Below are 10,762 nucleotides of genomic sequence, written 5' to 3' on the forward strand. Positions count from 1 at the left end.
CATCTGTCAGTGAGAGGCGGTCTTGGGGCCTCGTCGTAGGGTGTGGGTGGGGATTGCGTGAGGCCTGTGAAGGGCAAGCAAGCCTGTGAAGATGTCAGCTAATGTTACCGTTTTTCTCTTCAATAAGTCATTTCCTGCATTTCAGGTTATTTCCTCAGTCTAGATTCCCAGAGGGCAAGAATCGGTGTCAGTCGTATGTCCCGCCACATTCCCGTCTCGAAGTCTTAATTTCGAATCATCTGGAGCATGTCGTAATTGTAGTTCTTTCAGACAAAGGGACATGAATGATCTTTTTCGGTCGTCATCTTCACATGTAAAAGACAACTTGAAGCAGTAAAACTTTTCTGACTCATGACTTTCTTTCCTGTCCAAACTCTGTGGCTCCATTGTCTCCAGGCATTTAGTAGGACAGAGGAAAAGTCCCAAGTCGCCATCAGTATTTGCCGGGATTCATCTAGCTGTGGATCTCTCTTCACTGCCTTTTCTGGAGCACTCTGAACCCTGCTGGAGTCTTTACGTCGGTTTTTATTTGCTTTAGATTAGGAAAGTATTTTCAGCTTTACTAAGGTATACTCAGTGGACGATAAACTGCACATATTTAAAGTCTAATTTGACGAGCTTCGACATATATAAATACACCTCTCCGATACCGTCTCCACAGTCAAGATCATGACTATATCCAGCACCCCAAAAGTTTGCGTTCCACTGCGATACAGCCCCCCACTTCCTCAGGCAACCAGTGATCTGCTTTCTGTCCCTATAGATTAGCTTGCAATTTCTAGACTTTTGTATAAATGGAATCACACCACATGAACTCTTTTCGATCCTGCTTGTTTTACGTAGCTTAGTTTTCTTGAGATTTGTGCATCTTGTGTGTATGAATAGCTTGGTCCCTTTTTATTGCTGAGTAGTAGACGACATGGTTATCTGGTCACCCGTTGTTGGACATTTGGCTTGTAAATTTTTGGTTTTTTATTATTACAAATAAAGCTGTTCAGTGCATTCGCATACAAATCTTTGTATAGACACATGCTTTCATTTCTCTTGGGTGAAAATTGAGCGGTGTGATGGCCCGCTTGTGCAATTAGGGTATGTTTAACTTTTTAAGGAACCGAAAGCTATTTTCCGAAGTGGTACCATTTTACATGCCCGCAAACGATGCGTAGGTTCTAGTTGCTTCTCATCCTTGTCAGCAATTGATATCGTCGATCTGTTTAATTTTTGCCGTTCTAGAAGATATTTAGTAATATCTCATAGTGGTTTTAGTTTTCATTTCCCTGATGACCTGTGATGTTGGGCATGTCTTTGTGAGCTGATTTACCATTTGTTTATTTATTTATTTTTTTTAGTGAAGTGTCTGTTTAAAGCTTTTGGCCATTTTTTAATCGGGTCTTTTGTCTTCTATTAAGTTGTTAGAGCTCTGTAAATATCATAGCTATAAGTTGAATATGTGTTTTGCATACATTTTCTTCAGGTCCATGGCTTGCCTTTTCATTTTTTAACAGCATCTTTTGCCAAACAAGCGGTTTATATGTTGAAGTCCAATTCATTGATTTTTTTCTTGTATACTTTGTGCTTTTTTGTTCCTATTTAAGAAATCTTTGCCAAACCTAAGGCCACAAAGATTTTCTCCTGTGTTTTCTTCTAGAAGAGGCCTTGCTGTCCCTCTTAAATCAAGATGCATTTAAATGAAGAGTATTAAACCCTAGGCCTTCTGGACTTAATAATTTACCCCTCCCTTTCCTCTTTTCAAGAGATTTGTGAATCTCTTGGGCCATTTTTTATAAGTGTGTGTATATACGGTGTGGGAGAAGCATCAAGTTTCATTTTTTTTTTTGCATATCCAGTTGTTCCAACATCATTCGTTGAAAAGATTACCCTTTCCTTATTGAATTGTCTTGGCACCTTTATCGAAAATCAATTGATTGTATGTGTGTAGGTCTATTTTTGGACTCTCCATGCTGTCCCATTGATCTGTGTGTCTGTCTTTACGCCACTTCTTTAGTTGTTACCTCTCTTCATTGTTCTGATTTCCCTCTAACACCTCAAATGCTTGGGTTGGTCTGTGTTCTCCATATTTATCATGTTTTCCCGCATCATCGTCCTCTCTGGTCTTTCTGCATTCTGGAAAATCTTGGGGGAGCTCAACCACCATATTACTAATTCAGTTTTTTGGAATTTTATTTCTGTATTCTAATGGAGACACCCTTTTTCTACATCCTACAGTAAATAATTTTTTTTTTCCGGAGGTAGTGTTCTTTTTATTTTGTTGTGTGACATTTTCTTCATGAGGCTATATATTTTTAGACTGGGTATTGGCCAAAAGGCAGGATGTGTGAATTATCCTCATCTCACCTGGGTGCTCATTATTTATTTACCCGTGTAGATAATCTGAATTTTTGTTATCTTTCTCTGTTCTCATTAGTTTTTGTAGAACCTCGGTGACACGAGACTGTCTAGAGCCGTCTCTGGCCCCACAGTTCACACAGTCTTGGTTTCTTTCTAGGACATATATCATTTCATCCTCTTAATTTGAGCTTTTTCAAGCTTTTAAATATTTTCAATCATCGATTCTTTATACCAGTGAAAGTGAATAAACACGTGCGATCCCTCCTCATTTGGGGAATGTGCCGTTTAAACATCTAGCAGAGTCCGCCATTCTTGCTTGCTTCAGCTCACAAACACAAGTTGTATTCGCTAAGGGTTTTATCGCTGCCGCCAAGAAAGGCATCCGCAGGCTCGCTGGGGAGCTCAGAGGCGGCTCGTGCACAAGGAGCATCACGATCCAGAGGCAGCGCGACATCCGCCCTGGAGGAGACATCTGACTCCTGTTCACTGGCTGCCGGTGTGGACAGCGGTCACTCTCCCGCCATGCCATGCCTTTTCAGTCAAGATGTATTTAAACAAAAAGTACCAAACCCTGGGCTTCTGGACTTAACAATTTTATCCCTTCCCTTTCTTTTTTTCTAGAATGGCCCCATGAATCTCTTGGGTCACTTTATATTTTTATTCCTGCTCTGGACTTTTTTCCTTTACGTGTATGGACACACATTTCATAGCCTGCCGTTCCCCTTTGCGTGGGTTCAGGCAAATGAACAGTAGGTAAAAACAAAACCCTCAAGTGTCTTAGATTACTTTATTCTTGAATGAAATTCTTAAACATAATTATTAGCCTGGCCTTAACAAATGAATCTCATCCTTCATCTTTCTTCCACTTGTGAAAATTTACTAGCGTGTTTTCATTAGCATCTTTTTCTTTGATTAAGATTATAGATAAGACCAACCTTTTTCCTTTCGTCGCTCCCCTCAGCCCAGTCCCGTGAGCCTCGTGACTCCGTCTTCTGCAGAGCTACATCTGACACAGTGTCTTAGGACATTGGCTCTGAAACTTTTTGGCCCCGGACTCTTAGATTCTTAAGACCAAGGATCACAAAGAGCTTTTGTTTATTTGGGTTATGTTTATCTGTATTTACCTTATTTGAAGTTAAAAATGAAAAACTGTAAAACACAAGAATAGATAAGCTACAACAGCATCACGTCGTATGTAGCTTCTGGGAATTTCTTCTGTCTGCTCGTGAGGACGAAAGCGAAAAAGGCAGGCGATGTCTTAGTGTTACCGTGAAAACGGTTGCGGCCTACGGGACCCCCGAAAGGGTCTCAGGATCCCTCAGAGGTCCCCGGGGTGTACACTGCAACCTGCTGCCCTGGAAGGTGGTTTAATGCGACGGTCAGCCTCGAGAGCCAGAACAGGAGCTGTCATTCCATGTCACAGGGTTCCTTTGGGCCGCGTGTGTGTGTGTGTGTGTGTTCATGTGAGTTCCTTTGGGCTGCGTGTGTGCACGTGTGTGCGCGTGTGCACGTGTGTGCGCGTGTGCATGTGCACATGCACCTTTGCAGAGGGTAGGAAATTAAAGTGACATTTGTCTCTAACCGTGAGTCTGCCTCTGCCTTACCGGCCACCACTCCCTCGACGCTGCCCTCCGACAGTTTGAGGGACAGCAGGCATCACTGCGGCCCGGGCAGCGCCGTCTTCATTATACGTGGCCACTGGGTCGGGAAGATGGATGGTAACGTTTTAAAAATTCACACGGACCTGGATTCAGCACTAGAAAATACAGATTTAAATTAACAAGGAAAAAGCAGAATCCCATCAAAGGAAATAAATCGTGCTGGCAACTATTGTCACATAATAAAATGTATTCTACCACTGAAGGGCTTTTATATGGCGCTGTCTGCAGCTTAGCGGCCGTGTTAATTGAATAAGGTGCCTACGACCGACATGGGGGGGAAAAGCGAAATTTCCCTCAGCATCTGTTTAGCCAGAGCCACTGTCAGCGTGCGTGATGCTGACCTGTTCGTTACAGAACAGCCAGCCCCCCTGCAGAAAGAAGCAATCGCTCAGCGGGGTGTATCCTGTCTCCTTTGAGCAGCTCCAAGGGCGGGGGACCAAGAGGAAAGCTTGGTCAAGTTCCCCAGGCATTCAGGGGCTGTTCTGGTTGGAACTCTCCAGTTAGCAAACAGATTTTGGAATAATAGCTCATCATTCTGGTCAGGTGGCGGAAGTAGTTGGCCCCCGATGGTCAGTCCCGTACCCAGCGGTCCACGACCTGCGGGGGTGGCTCCAGAAGGCCTTCGTCTCCCCGTGCCACACCCAGCAGAGCTGGTTTTCTGGAAGCTTCCTTCATCTTTCCTCCTGCAGTGATGGCCAGTGCCGTGGCGGGGCGTCCCTCGAATCCCAGAAGACGATCAGGTTATGGGGAAGGAGCTCGAGTATCGGGTTCACCGATCACAATGCCAAGTGTAAAAATGAGGGTCGTACATCTTTTCTCCTTAGATGCTCTGGTAACAGGCGTGGACTCTGGCCATTACGGTCTTCTAAAATATTTTAAATGACTAAAATATTTTATCAGTTGTACCGTAATTTTTTGACCAGTCCCCTCTTATTTGGTATTTCATCTTATTCCAGTTTTTGGCTTTATAAGCAATGCCATGATTTATATATTTACTGTTTATGTAAAAATATCCATGAATCCAAAACAGTCGCGTTTCCCAAGTCGTTTACCGGCCCAGTCCGAGATGAGAAGGAGACAAGTGGGAAGCCTTCCTGTGAGTGTAAGCTGCCCCAAATGATCTTTAATTACAAGTCAGAATCAGATTCATTTATTCATTTAGCAAGTGTTAAGTAATCTTACAGGGTTCTTCCTAATAATTTTTAAGTGCCCACTATGTGGAGGGCACTGGTCCAGGCACTGGGCATGTGGTAAAAAGAGAAAGTGTAGCAGATCCTATCTGGTGCCACGTAAGCAAATCAGACAGTCCCGTAGATTGGGAGGGGCTCTGCAGACAGGTGGGTGGTGTCAGAGTGGAGGCAGGTGCGTCCTCAGCTGGGCGGTCAGGGCAGGGGTCTGAGAGGTAGCCTGTCTGAGGAGCGGGGGCCAGCTCCTGGAGAGTTGGGGGAAGTGTTTCAGGCAAAGGGAACAGCAAGCACAAAGGCCCCGTGACAAGAATGGGAACGAAGGGACAGAGGGACAGAAAGCAGCCAGCGAGGTGGGAGGATGTGAGCTCATGAGCAGACGGGGCCGGGAGGGCGGGGCCGGGACTGGCGGAACCTCACGCCATGGGGCAGTGTGGATGTCATCCTAAGGCAGAGAGAGGGCACCAGCGGGGTTTGTGGTGGCTCTGCACTGAGGCCCTCATGAGCGGGACTCTGAACTTCCAGCGGGGGGCAGGCGTGGGGGGCTGAGGATAGGAGCTGTGTGTGGAGTCATCATAGGAACTAAACACCCACGTGCTCGCAGCTCGCCCGGTCCTGTGCTGTCTGCTCTGCCAGCGCCACAGCGAGGTGTACATGGGGAGCAACACACCGTCCCCGACGGGCGCCCAGCTCCTGGCCATGGCACTGGGATGCGGACCTGTCGGGCAGACTTCAGGGTCTGGCAGACTTCAGGGTCTGAGCCGCTACCACTTCTCTGCCTCCCTGGATACGTTCCTAATTTGTTATGGGTTAAGTCCATATATGGCTTTTCCCTTTGTGCATACTAGCGGGACCGCGACCTGTCAGCGTCACCCAGCTAGTGAGAAGCAGAGACGCTGAGTCCCCAGCATCATCAGTGTCTAACAGGTGTTCAGCATGGACCCTGCTCTCCTGGTCGAGTAATCTCACCCCATATGCCCGATGGACCGGCCAACACATCAGGACAACTTTCAGAGAACAGTAGCCGCCTCCAGAGGACACGGGGACTAGCCCTGTCCTTAATTCCTGGCTTTCTCTTTGTCAGCTTTCCCTCTGAGGGCCCTGGTTTCCTGTTCTGTTGAATGAAAATAATGATTCCTACCTAGAAGGCCGCCAGGAGGATGAGGCAAGGTGATGTGTATGTGAGGGTCCCCGCCACATGCTGGGGAACTGGAGTCTCGTTTCGCTGAGACTCAGCTGATCTCAGGGTCCCGTGTCCGTCACTTGCAGGCTGATCGGACGCTGTGGTACCCCCGGGCCACTTCTCTTTCAGCAGGTGACTTTTTTGTTCGATTTAACCGCAGGCGATCTGTCCCTTGGCCCAAACTGTTCATTCTCATTAACGGGAAGCTTTGATTTGCCTGCTGTTCCCACATCCCCTCCTTCTGATGTCCAGGAACAACAGAAGGGAAAACGCACAAGCAGCTATTCGCGGTGTAAGGCACTGTGGTCCCGAACGCCCGGTCCTCGGTGGCTTCCTGTGCCCCGAATGCTGCCCCCCACCCACCCGGGCATCAGCCACCGCAGCTGGAGTTAGTTCTCAGTCGCTTGATTTCAATTCATGAGGTTCCTATTGAGCAATTACTCTGCAAAAGATACAGTCAAGCTTGTGACCTGAGTTCTCTTTGAATTTTACGTTTACTGCATCACCACACATAGTCTGTTGTATGTGATCAAAAACTGGCTTTTTCTTTTCATTCTCCTTGTAAATTCCTGGTCACTGCCGCCACTGATTTTCTCATTACCTGTTTTCCTCCATAGCAGAGAGAAGGGAGATGCTCAGCATGCTGGGGCTCCCAGAGCGCGCTTGAGTCTAACTGGGCAAACGCGCGCACACACACACACATAAAATAACAGAGGCTCACGGCAGTTCATGTCGAAGAACCCAGGGCTTTTCACCGAGTAGATGCAACAAATGATTCGGTCAACAAATGTCCTGTAATTGTCTACTCTAGGGCAGAAATTGTCCTAGAAAGTGGGGTACAAATTTGATGAGATTTGGTCCTGCTCTTGAGGTCACAGTCATGTTGGGGAGACAGGCTTGTATCAAACTGCTGAAGTATATTGTGATAAGTGGAGTGATGGAGGTCATCCCGGCACCCAGCCTAGCCTGGAGCAAGCCCAGGGAAGGGTCTAACGGAGACGATGCTTAGGTGGGGGTCTTGAAGGATGAGCAGGAGTTTGGAGGGTTAGGTAGGGAAGACATGGAGATTCTATGAAGAGGGAGCATCCTGGATAAAGAATCAGGGGTAGACATGAGAAAACACGGCATGGTCACGGATTTGTAATACTATCTTTCTTCCTGGTTGAGGGAAAAGTAGGCAGTGACAAGAGACAGTCTGGAGAGGTGGGCTTCGTGCGTGGAGATGGCTGAAACCAGGCTGCGGGTGTGGATCAGATTGCCCAGGGGAAGTGTGTGGAGTGACCAGGGGGCTGAACCAGAGCCTCTGCAGACAGCAGCCTCTCAGCGGTCCGAGGAGGGGCCTGCAAAGACCGTCTGTGAGGAGGAAGGGGAACCTGGCCACGGCCGTGGGTGGCAGAGTTGCGGGCGAGGCCAGCCAGGTGACCGCCAATGTCCGAGAGAGGCGAGGACGCTCAGACCAGGAAGTCCACGTCGGGCCGAGGAGCCGGGGGCCTTGACCGCTGTCGCAGACTTCTTTGTAAGTCCGCGTGTCAGAGAATCGTCCCAACACTATTCATTCAGAGGCTTGCAGCAGGTTGTTTTTACAGGAGTTGTTAACGGTCTGCACACAGTAGGGACTGAATAACTGCGGTTTCATGACGATCCCCATCATCCTTGGCTGACCCGTTCCCCCCTCACTCAGGGTGGCTGTTTTCTCCCCTCGCTTTCTCACAGGCAGGCCACCTTTTAAAATTTCAAATTGGATGTTGTCATATCTCTACCTAAAAATCCTTCTGGATAAAGTCGGACCTTGTGTAGGGCGCTGAGTGCTGTGGCCCTGTAGCCCTCTTCAGCCTGGTCCCAGACTGTCCCCCAGAGCCTGGCCATCCTGGGCCTTCCAGGTCTTCCCTCAGCCCCCCTCCTGCTGCTTGGGACACTGCCCGCCACGCTCCCCGCAGGGCCTCCAGGAGCCCTGCACAGCACGTCATGCTTCCTGCTTTCCACACGCGATCGCGTTTGTGAGTGAGTGTCCTGGAACTTCGTGGATGTTTTCACATTCCCTGTTGCAGGGTGAGCTCTGCGAAAGCGGGGTGCCTGTCCTGCCACTGCTGAGTCCTTCACAGATCTGTGTTGACAAGTGCCAGGTGCTTGCTCGGCCACTGGGTGGCTGGGCTGGCCCCGTTTTCTCCTTTGAGTCCCATTCGGCCTCTTTGCCATCGTCCCGGTCTGCCTGCCTTCCGAATTCCGCTGCCACCCACCTCCTGAGCCTTCCTGAGCCTTCCTGAGCACTTCCAGCCCCGGAGCAGGTGCCGCACTGCACGGGTGCTTTGTGTCCTGAGTGAGCTTGGATGTTCCTTTTGTAAATCCTTCAAGGCTTAGAAATTTTAGGATGTGGCGGCCCTGAAACCATCCTTCCCCTGGCTCCTGGAACCCCTTTCCCCCCCGCCCCCGTTTGGTACAGTGGGAGCAGCGACAGCACCTGCATGGGGCCTGTTTCCTGGCCGTGTGGCCAGTACAGCCCCGCAGCGCCCCGTGCTCAGAGGGGCGCTTGGCTTAATGCTCCGCGGTCGCCATCTTGACGTTCTTACTGATATGGGAACCAGAGCCCCACCTCTTCACCCTGCACCGGGCCCGGCTTGTCGTGTCGCTGGCCCTGTACCCGCCTCGCGGGGGCGCCGCGAGGAACCACAGAGAAGGCGTGAGGCCGGCACAGCTCCGGGTCCTGGCACGCGGCAAGCGCGCTCTGCAGGGTCACCTGTCATCGTTGTAGCTCTGCTCAACCACAGCCACAGCCAGTAATTCATTCTCGTGTTTGCTCAGCTTCATTGACTAAGTGCTGTGGTCAGAGGCATTGATCAGCCGCTTAAAACCCTCCTGCAGCTGCTCCTCACCCTCTCGGCTTTCCCGAACCTGGCCGGTCTTCAGAGCCGCTGCTGGAGCTCGTTAAAAATAGACTTCTGGGCTGTACCCCAGGCCCACTGAAACGGGCTCCCCGGGGCCAGGGCTGAGAGTCTGCACTGTCAGCAAGTTCCCAGGTGCCTCGGTGGCCTTGCTCTGTGCCGCGCTGGGTGGGAAGAGTTGGGAACCTTCATCCCCAGGCATAGAACCCAAACGTCTTGCTGTGGCACTTGGCGTCCTTTCCAGGCTGGCCACAGCCTGTCTCCCCAGCTTCGTCCTCCATGTGTGCCCTGACCCTGCACTGGTGCTGGCTTTCCCTGACCCCCAGTGGGTCCCTTCTCCTTTGGCATCCATGCCTTCCACTGAGAAGGTGTCACTAGAAGCTCTGTCCCCTTTGCCTGAATGTGTTGTTCCTTCCGTTCATGGTCTCTCGGCACTGTTTTTATCCCCCTGCAAGTGCCACGTTGCATTGGGCTTTGTCCCGCACCCTTATCCTCTGGAGCCTGACGTCCCCTTTGCCTGAACGTGTTGTTCCTTCCATTCATGGTCTCTCGGCACTCAGTTTTTATCCCCCTGCAAGTGCCACGTTGCATGGGGCTTTGTCCCGCACCCTTATCCTCTGGAGCCTGAGCTCGGCTTCGGGGAACCGCCCCCGACCCTTCGTTAGCATCAGCGACGGGCAGATAGTGGACGCTCACTGCGCACATGCCAGGGTGCCCAGTGGACACGTGTCCGTGTGCTGGCGTCTGCCGGTTCCGCTGCCGCCCTGCGTGCACAGTCAGCGCTCAGAGAAGCCCCACTGCTTGGTCAGCCGGGCCGGTCGGCGACACAGCCACCGGTGCTCAGTCTGCAGCTGGCAGACCACATGGCTCACAGCCCTCGGCTCTCGCTGGGTCCCCGAGGCGCCTGCTCACTCCTGGCTCAGTGGGAACGGGACCTGCCTGGAGAACAGGTCCTGCCAGGGGTCTGTGTGCGGAGACTTCCCGGAGCTCACCCAGTTGTTAAGTGGAAAACGCAAAGCTTTCTCTATGTGCTAAATGCTCCCTTCCTTTTGGAAATGACTGAGTGTAGCCAAAGCTCAGGCTGCGGAGCTATTTCAAACCAAACCCCAGTCATACCAAAAAGAGATATTTTTGCTATTTCTTCTCCCAGACCTGTTGGGTTTTAAATATTTCTCCTATTATTTTAATCTTCACTAAAGGCAGCTGACGACCACACCAAATGGATTATCTGCTCTGCCTGAAGACTCACTTATGCTCTGTGCGCACTGTGAGTTTTAATGGCCAATGCCTGCGCCGGAAAAGACCTTCTGATCCACCGAAGGTGCTTTCCTGAGCACCTACTGTGTGCTCCCACTGGAGCGGGACGTGCAGACAGGCAATTCAGAGGAGCGTGCCCTTCCTGTTCCCCTGGACTCACATGCTAGCAGTACCAGCACCTCGTTCATAGTGTGTCCTGTGCTCTTACCTTCGACGGCCCTGCCGGGCAGGCATGGGGGCCGATGGGGT

General features: G+C 50.3%; 1 protein-coding gene across 1 annotated transcript in view; it reads left to right on the forward strand.

The window, feature by feature from the left end:
* Positions 1 to 10,762, forward strand: part of MVB12B (multivesicular body subunit 12B) — a 154,455-nt gene that overhangs the window by 74,167 nt on the left and 69,526 nt on the right. The gene's annotated exons all lie outside the window — the stretch shown is intronic.

Source organism: Pteropus alecto, unplaced genomic scaffold, assembly GCF_000325575.1.
Source record: "Pteropus alecto unplaced genomic scaffold, ASM32557v1 scaffold67, whole genome shotgun sequence".
Taxonomy (NCBI): domain Eukaryota; kingdom Metazoa; phylum Chordata; class Mammalia; order Chiroptera; family Pteropodidae; genus Pteropus; species Pteropus alecto.